The sequence below is a fragment of the Salvelinus sp. IW2-2015 genome, unplaced genomic scaffold, assembly GCF_002910315.2.
Source record: "Salvelinus sp. IW2-2015 unplaced genomic scaffold, ASM291031v2 Un_scaffold1199, whole genome shotgun sequence".
Lineage (NCBI taxonomy): Eukaryota > Metazoa > Chordata > Actinopteri > Salmoniformes > Salmonidae > Salvelinus > Salvelinus sp. IW2-2015.
The window spans coordinates 55,196-63,895 of record NW_019942774.1 but is presented as its reverse complement, the minus strand read 5'-3'; the positions used below and the strand labels follow the sequence as shown (position 1 = coordinate 63,895).

At 42.1% G+C, this 8,700-nt stretch overlaps 1 pseudogene; it reads right to left on the bottom strand.

Annotated features, from left to right (window-relative positions):
• Positions 1-2,017: 2,017 nt before the first annotated feature.
• Positions 2,018-6,818, bottom strand: LOC112070016 (low affinity immunoglobulin gamma Fc region receptor II-a-like; annotated as a pseudogene).
• Positions 6,819-8,700: the final 1,882 nt, after the last annotated feature.

Here is an 8,700-nt window from a genome sequence, read left to right as displayed (position 1 = left end):
GGTAGCTAGGTAAGATACTCAAACCTAACATATCCGTAGATGGTCCAAACCGGATGAATCAGTACGCTAGGCTGGTGGTGGTGAAGAGCAAAACAATGTCTACGCTCCGTATGGTCATAGAGTACTGACAGTGAGCGCTGAGTTGGCGAGCGTATAGTCAGACCTGTCAACGTCACTAAATACTAAGGCTCATAACTCATTATAGATAGGGTAGTGATTGGGGGGCTTCAAGATGTCAAGGGGTACCTATTAAAGTAGTGCTATCAGACTTCGCTGACTGGTAGGTTTGGAGAGGGGGTGGTTAGATGGTGTACTGTGACATGAGAAGGCTATAAATACAGCTAAAGGAGTAAGCATGGGTGGCCTAGATTGTCTAGTACTAGATGGCACGATATACTCCTACATAGTAGGACTGAGCGGTCCGTGTACGCAGCAAGTAAACATGGTCTAAAGATAATCCTTGAGTGGATCAGTCAATGCATGGTGGTCAGTCGTTACAGTTATCATGAACACACTAGATTGACTTATGTTCCTTTTTGTGTGAGCTGATACTGATAGGTAGAGTAAGTTGGGTTGGGTAATGATAGTCGTACAGTGCGTCTGCTATTCTACGTGAAGGACGCTATACCTGTCGTGCATAAGTAGGTAGTGGGGAGAGCGTTGTCAATGTGCTAAATGCACACTATTAAGGCTCATTACTTAATTTTAGAGTAGTTCATGGGGGATGTAATTAGAGTTTAGTCTCTTGCACACTCTATCTCTTCTCGTAAATCAGTTAGATCAGCTCGATTTAGATGTTTACTTCAATCACTTTGAGGCATAAATAAGATAGAGGGTAGTGTAATGGAGATGGAAAATGATTGATTACAAGTACCTCACGTTTATCGCTCATATATTCGTGAGTAATGTGGTTATGTAGGGTGGACAAGCTGTCTCAGTCCCCCCTCTACGCTTTCATTCGCTCAGACTACTATAGTAGGATCCGGAGGATGAGATCAACTGTGGTTAATGTAGCATCAATATGCATAAGCTCGGAGTGAAGATCGAGAGCGCGAGTGGACGCTCCACAAACTCTCATTTCCCTATGGGACGATATTACTGTGATATAAGGATTGGTAGTGGCGGTCGATAAGGTGGTAGCTATTGTCTCACTGTCTCCTGTGAGTCATGGAAGAATAGTACGGTAAAATAGTATCTAGCTCTTCACGTATTATGGCTCTAATCTGCCTATCGAGGGTAGGGGGTGGTAGTGTTGATGAAATAAGTATCCTTATAATATTTAGTCTAGCTGAAGTGAGTAGGAAATAGTGGGAACAGATCGTGTAGAGATTCTAAATATAGTACCTTTTAATGTTGCTCTAATCGAGTAGGCATAGCTTGACGGGTGGGATAGATCAATGACGATGTCCCTTTAAGTGGTTCTGTCAACTTCGCACTAGCAAAGGCTCGTATGACACTATAGTCTCACTGTGCTATATTTGTGTAACACTAATCTGAATATACTCTGGGTAGCTGAGGGTGTGGACCTAGATAGTACATAAGTGCTCTCCGATTAGAATAGAGAGGCTGTAAAAATATGTGATGTAGTGCCCGAGTGAGATGTTAGTGTATTTGATGTCTACTCACCTCTCTCGCACTGTCTACACATCTGCTAGTGGTAGTTGAGGTGTAGCTGCTAGTCTTCTCTCGGTTTGTTATGGCCTTCCAATTCTGATAGTGCTTTGTATTGAATGTGCGATCTTGCATAAAGAGAGCCTATCTGACTTGGATACTGCAGGGATGTCATCTCTCCTGTGGTCTCATTCCTGATGAGTACTCCATCTTTGTAGAAATAAACCTTCGGTATTGGGTTTGTTTCCTGATATCTATTTGTACAACGTAGAGTCACAGAGGTCTCCCTCAGTCATGGGATAGGGGAGGGCTCAGGATCAGAGTGCCAACTGTGTAACATAGCATGCTCAATCAAACAAATCGACGTCCTTTAAGTAGTGTTGAAATCTAGCTTGAAATATACTTATTCATGTTATCATTCTAGAATCGATTGATTACTTCACATGTATAAGGAATGTATATGTTGGGGCCAATGAAGGGTAGATGGGAACTAGGTGTGTAGAAAGTTACTGAGTGTAGAAAGTTCATATTCTGTTCCATGTTTCTAAGGAGGGAGGTGAAGGGCAATAGTTAGTCTCTGATAAGGCAGGCCAGCTGCAGAACTAGGGAGGAGCGAAAAATGCGTCTTGACGTCGAATCAACAGATGAAGTGAGAAGAAACCTCTGGGAGGGAGGCCAGAGAGGCCCACCACAATGACTCTCCTACTACAGTCCAACAGCGCATTGCAGTTCTAGCTGTGCCACTAGAGACTCTGGGTTCGAGTCCAGGCTCTGTCGCAGCCGGCCGCGACCGGGAGGCCCATGGGGCGGCGCACAAATGGCCCAGCATCGTTAGGGGACGTTTTGGCCGGCAGGGATATCCTTGTCTCATCGCGCACTAGCGACTCCTCTGGCGGGCCAGGTGCAGTGCATGCTGACACGGTCGCCAGGTGTATGGTGTTTCCTCCGACACATTGGTGCGGCTGGCTTCCGGGTTGGATGGGCATTGTGTCAAGAAGCAGTGCGGCTTGGTTGGGTTCTGTTTCGGAGGACGCATGGCTCTTGACCTTCACCTCTCGAGGCCGTACAGGAGTTGCAGCGATGACACAAGACTAACTACTACCAATTGGATATCATGAAATTGGGGAGAAAAAAGGTGTGAAAATACAAAAAAAATATATATAACCAGTTATATACAGCTGGTGGTTAGAGCGTTGGACTAGTAACCGAAAGGTTGCAAGTTTGAATCCCCAAGCTGACAAGGTACAAATATGTCATTCTGCCCCTGAACAAGGCAGTTAACCCACTGTTCCTAGGCCGTCATTGAAAACTAGAGTTTGTTCTTAACTGACTTGCCTAGTTATAATAAAAAGAGGAGTGAGGTTATGATAGGGGAAATATGGAGGGAGGGATGTCTAGTCTTACCTTTCTTCTTTGGCTTTGGCCTTCTGATTAAGGACAACCTCATAGGTATCAACAGGTCCAGTTGCTGATGAAAATGGAAATGTACAGTCAGCAAATGAAAGAATGAGATTATTGAATATTCTGCATCTTCATCAAAATTCCAAAATCACACATTTAGATTTAACTGACTGCCAACCTGTAGAATGGGTCTTTCCTGTAGCCTTGCCTGTCTTGACCTCAGAAAAGACTGGATTTTCTTTTGGATCAGCTGGCATTTCTGAGGAAGAGGACTTATTTATGAGTAAAAAACAATGCTGCATTTTGTATTAATGTATGGGACYGTTGAGAATTAGTCAATCTTTGAGTTTGAATCTGGGCGTACATCACATCACTTGGTCGCAGCAGTAGCAGCAGCACCATCTGAAACATATAGGTAAATACACTAATATCTCTACTTACTGCAACAACAACTCTATACTGTATTCATACAGTCTACAGTACCATTGTCATTGTCTGAGAGAGTGATTGTATCGTAGATGTTAGCTCCAGCTGTTGGTCAAGGAGAGGAAGATTAATGGGTTGGTTTTCCCTCAGCTTGTCTAGGGACTTAAAGTACAGTAACATGTTGTATACAAAGTGGATGTGAAAAGTTAGTGTGAAATTACAGAGAGGGAGGGACTGACCATGCTGCCGAGTGTATACCCAGCATCAGGAGCTGGCCCTGGGTAGATCCTTGGTCCTGTGGGGGTCCAGGTTGGTGCTCGGTGGGGGGGGCCTACAGGGAGAGAGATAGTGTAACGGCAGCCTTCCCTCTCTTCACTAGAAGAGAGTGTCAGCAGGGATCGGACCAACACGCAGCGTAGCCAGTGCTCAACATGTTTAATTAAACAAAAACAGTGAACACTTACAACGATACTAAAACAACAAAATGTGGCAAACCGAAACAGTCCTAAGCTGGTGGCAGACAAAACACAGAAGACAGGAAACACCACACACTACAACAATCCCCAACACAAACAAGCCCACTATAATTGATTCTCAATCAGGGACAACGATGACAGCTGCCTCTGATTGAGAACCATATTAGGCCTGGACACAGAAACAGAATAACTAGACACAACAACATAGAATTCCCACCCAGCTCACGTCCTGCGCAACACTAAACAAGCAAAACACATAAGAACTCTGGTCAGTACGTTACAGTTAGTCATGAAACACACATATTATATTTTACTGTATGAAAAGGAACGTAGTTGAAAGACAGGTGTACTCACGAGAAAGTCTGTTTGCAAACAGGAACCTGCAACAGGAACCTGTAATGAGAAATGCATACTATTATATCAGGTCATTAATGTTTTGAACTTTTGCAATTAGACATTTGTCTCCTAAACATGAACAAAAAAGTTTAATGAGAAATTATAAAAGTCTCACCTTTGGCGTTTTTATATCGACACAGCAGTACCAGGAGAATGGCCAGTAGAACACCAGCAACAACCAGGCCKACAACCACTCCTACTAGGACTAATGTAGAGGGTCCAGGAGTTACGCCTGGAGAGAGAACATAAAATCACCATCAGGCTCTGAGGTAGTTAAAAAAATCAAAATAAAGTAGTGGACAAAGTGAATATATATTTGGCAAATGACTTGAGATCAGATGACCAGCCTGAGCTTGTAACTCCAAACCTACAGTATGCTTTTTAACACTACAAATCTATGATGACCACAGATATTATGAAAATGTAATGTGATCATAATTATTTTCTCACCTCTCACTGTCACCCAGCTCTCTGGTGATTCTCCTTCATGAGATTTACACTTATAGAAGCCTTCATCTGACTTGGATACTACAGGGATGGTCATCTCTCCTGTGGTCTCATTTCTGATGAGTACTCCATCTTTGTAGAAATCAACCTTCGGTATTGGGTTTGTTTGCTGATATCTATTTGTACAGCGTAGAGTCACAGAGTCTCCCTCAGTTATGGGATAGGCAGGGCTCTCCAGGATCAGACTGCCAACTGTGTAACATAGCATGTCAATAAAACTGTAAATCTGGAGTAATCTCTCACACTATATTACCATCTTATGAGCTTGTATTCTATGAAATGCAACCATTCAGTTACAGAAWTGAACATCATTATCATACATTGTAATGTTAAAAAGGTTAGTGAATTTTGGACAATAGACGTACCGTCCACTGTAATGTTGACAGCATTACTGTACTCTCCTGATCCAGACTCACACCAGTACACTCCACTGTCCTTTTTATGTGTGGACCTGATGGTACATGTGGACCCTGCTCTTGATCCCCAGTTAGAGACACACCCTGACTCCACTGCTTTCTCTCTGTATCTCTTCAGTCTCCATCCAGTAGAGTTCCTCTTCTCCTCACAGCTTAGTGAGAGAGACGTTGATGTAAAGTGTTGAGTTCTGTTAGGTCTTATTTTGAGAGACACTGATGGTTGCGGATCTGAAATATAGAGTGACAGAGTCAAACGTACACAGTGGTAATATATACACATGAGGGGGACTTAAATGGGATTAAATGCAGTTTCAATGCAGTTAGTTACCTCCTGACCAGAAAAACTGAGGTTCACTGTAGAGTGTGTCATAGACTGGGTCTCCTCTCCCAGCTCTACACACATATCCTCCTGTGTGACTAGGACCAGCAGGGATCAGAGTGTAGGAGTCTTCACTAGTCCCACTGCCAGATAGAGGCTCTACAGAGTAGGACGAGTCCGATAGGGAGAGTAACCCAGACTGTGGTAGGAGCACAGTCTCGCGTACCGAGAAGAACCTCCACGCCGTAGATGACTTTTAACCCCGCCACAGATCAGAGTAACTGAGTCTCCAGGGTTCAGCCACTGAGGAGAGACACTCAGGACAGCTTGGGGTTGATCTGTAACAGCAAATGACAACATAAATTAGTTAAATGTTCAATAATTTAAGATAAAAAATTACCCATTTTGTTATTATGGTATAGTCCTACCCTAAAATCAAAAATAATTGATCATTGTCTCACTGTCTGTTATTTGACCTCATTCCTTATGTCTTTTTCTCACTATTCTGTCTCTTTCTCTTGCAATCCATAAAACAGCTTACCTAACGCGGTCAATTGTATAGCATTACTGGTTCTGGGAGTGTTTTAAGCATTTCTTTTCTGAAGACCTTCACAGGTATATAGCAGAACTATTATAGACTACATATTTATTTATGTTTTTAGAGGGAGAGAAACCGAAAACTTAGTCATTTCATGGTTCTCCCGTTCAAGGAGAGCACAGTTTGAACCAGCATCTGTAGCACATCTTGCACTGCTATGCAGTGGCTTAAACCATTACGCACTCAGGAGCTGTACAATGTGACTGGTCGGAGATTGCCTACCATTTACAGTAAGAGCAAAAATAATCCTAACAAAATAAAATAATAAAACCTTAGTGTAACAGTTTTGGTAAGTAACACTGAAGTCGTGCACATTTCAGTTTCTATTAGGTTTATGTTGCCCATCATTGTCAGTTAGAGACACAGTTGGACCCAAGCATAATCAGTGCTCTAACTCCCCTTGCGCTGGTCTGGAGAAAGGAAGTGGTGACGCAGGGTACCGTACTAAACACAATTACTCGAAGTACCGCAGCATAATCGCAAATCTTTTGTGGAGCAACCACTGTAGGCAGACCTTTTTTAAATGATGAATAGCCTCATTAAAATGGGGACCAATATCAAGTGGTCATCGGAGGCACTGTTGTGATAGAGATAAGATGACTTACCTGTCACTGTCAGTCTGACTGCATCACTCCACATAGAATCGTCCCATTATCAATATGTGTACCAGACACCAGTAGCCACCATTGTCTGAAATATTAACCTCACTGTCTCATATCATGATTCCTATTGATTGTCTACAACATCCTTGCGCCATGTGTATTTCCAGTCAGTGACTTTTCCCCTCTGTATGTTACATCTGAAAGTGACAGACTCTCCACTGAATATCTGGGAGGATTTGGGGTACATGGTCAGAACAGCTTTGCCTTTCCTGCACAAAAAAAAACCAGCATGATGCATTACTTTACACTATTATTTTGAAACACTCAAAAGCACATTTAAAAATCACATACAAAGAAATATGATGAGCATTAAGAGATGAAGGCTTGATCAAGTGTACAAATATCTACCATCATCATTTCAGAGTATCCAGAGTAGATGTGTGTACTCAGCACTACAACAAAGAAAGTCACATTATTCCAATATTAGCTTGAAATAAATAGCATGCCATATTCATGTTACTGATAACCAATCCATTCTGTACTTTATTTTAAAGGTGCATATGCGATTTCTACATCGATTTTTGCACTTTTAATGAAACAGCCATTTATTCTTGAAGAGTAGAATTTTGAATCCCTCATTAGCTTAGTACAACTGTCTTATCCCAGCATAACCTATATAATGGTTATTTTATTACAATTATTGTAAACAATGTAGATTAATGATTTCCTTAGCCCCATCCCTCAGCCGTATACCACAACAAGCGCAGGCTGACTGTTTTGTTGTATTTTGGATTACATTACTGCAGCTTTAAATGTCCACTGACTTCCCATGTTGGCACTGACTTCCCAGAGAGAGTACAGAGATCAAACACAGTCATTATTAACACAGTTTACTATAACTGTAGCGAAGGAACCCTCAACCATTTACAATAATCACAACTTGATACTACAACACATCCAACAAATATTGCATTTTATATTCATTATCATTGACAGCAAATTTCGCAACCACTGAGTTAGTACCACTCTTTAGTCCTGAGTAATGACCTGGTTAAATGCACACCACCACGCTAACCAGGTCTGCATGGCATCGGCTAGAAAGCTCACACAGAGATACAACATCAATGCAGAGTGGTCACTCACTCTCGATTCATATATTCCTACAGCATATTTGCTGCATTTCCTTTTAGTGCTGTTTACTAAGCGTTTGCAATATTCTCAATAAGGATAAACACCATTTACATTCATGTCTTATTCCTTTTTACCTTAAATTCTTAGTAAATCAGGTAATTAGTGTTCATAAACAAACACACTAACTCAGTACTTACATAGCAGCAAACAGAGCAAGGTGTGCTCCATTCTGTCCCCACAGACAAGTGACTTTCTCTACAACTACAGTCGCTCTGACAAACCCCTTTACTTCCTATATGATGACAAGTCTGCTTAGATCCACCACTTCACTCTGAGATACACCTCTTCACCGTACACAGAAAAACAGATGGAAAGATTCTAGAGAAATGTACAAAGACGGAAAATAGAATAGCCGTTGATAGCGTGTTTACATTTTGATCAACTTCTTCTTTATGGTTGGCTACATTGCCACATACTGGTTCCTTCCTCATTATTGGAAGACACTAGGATGGAACAAGAATAAAGACCTGAATTGACGAGATCAGAGCTTGTGGTTTGACATCAAAATGTGCAGATGTTTGTTTCATATTCACCCACCAAGCACATGATTGGTAGATAGATAGATAGATGTGTAGGCCTTCCCTCAAACCTTTGCTCAGTTGTCAGGTGGCAAGCCAGCCAGCTAACCTCAGTTGTGCCACAATGGAAATGGACATCTTCAACCCCCCTCAATTCACACACACACCACCACACAACACACACACACACACACACACACCACACACACACACACCACACACACACACACACACACACA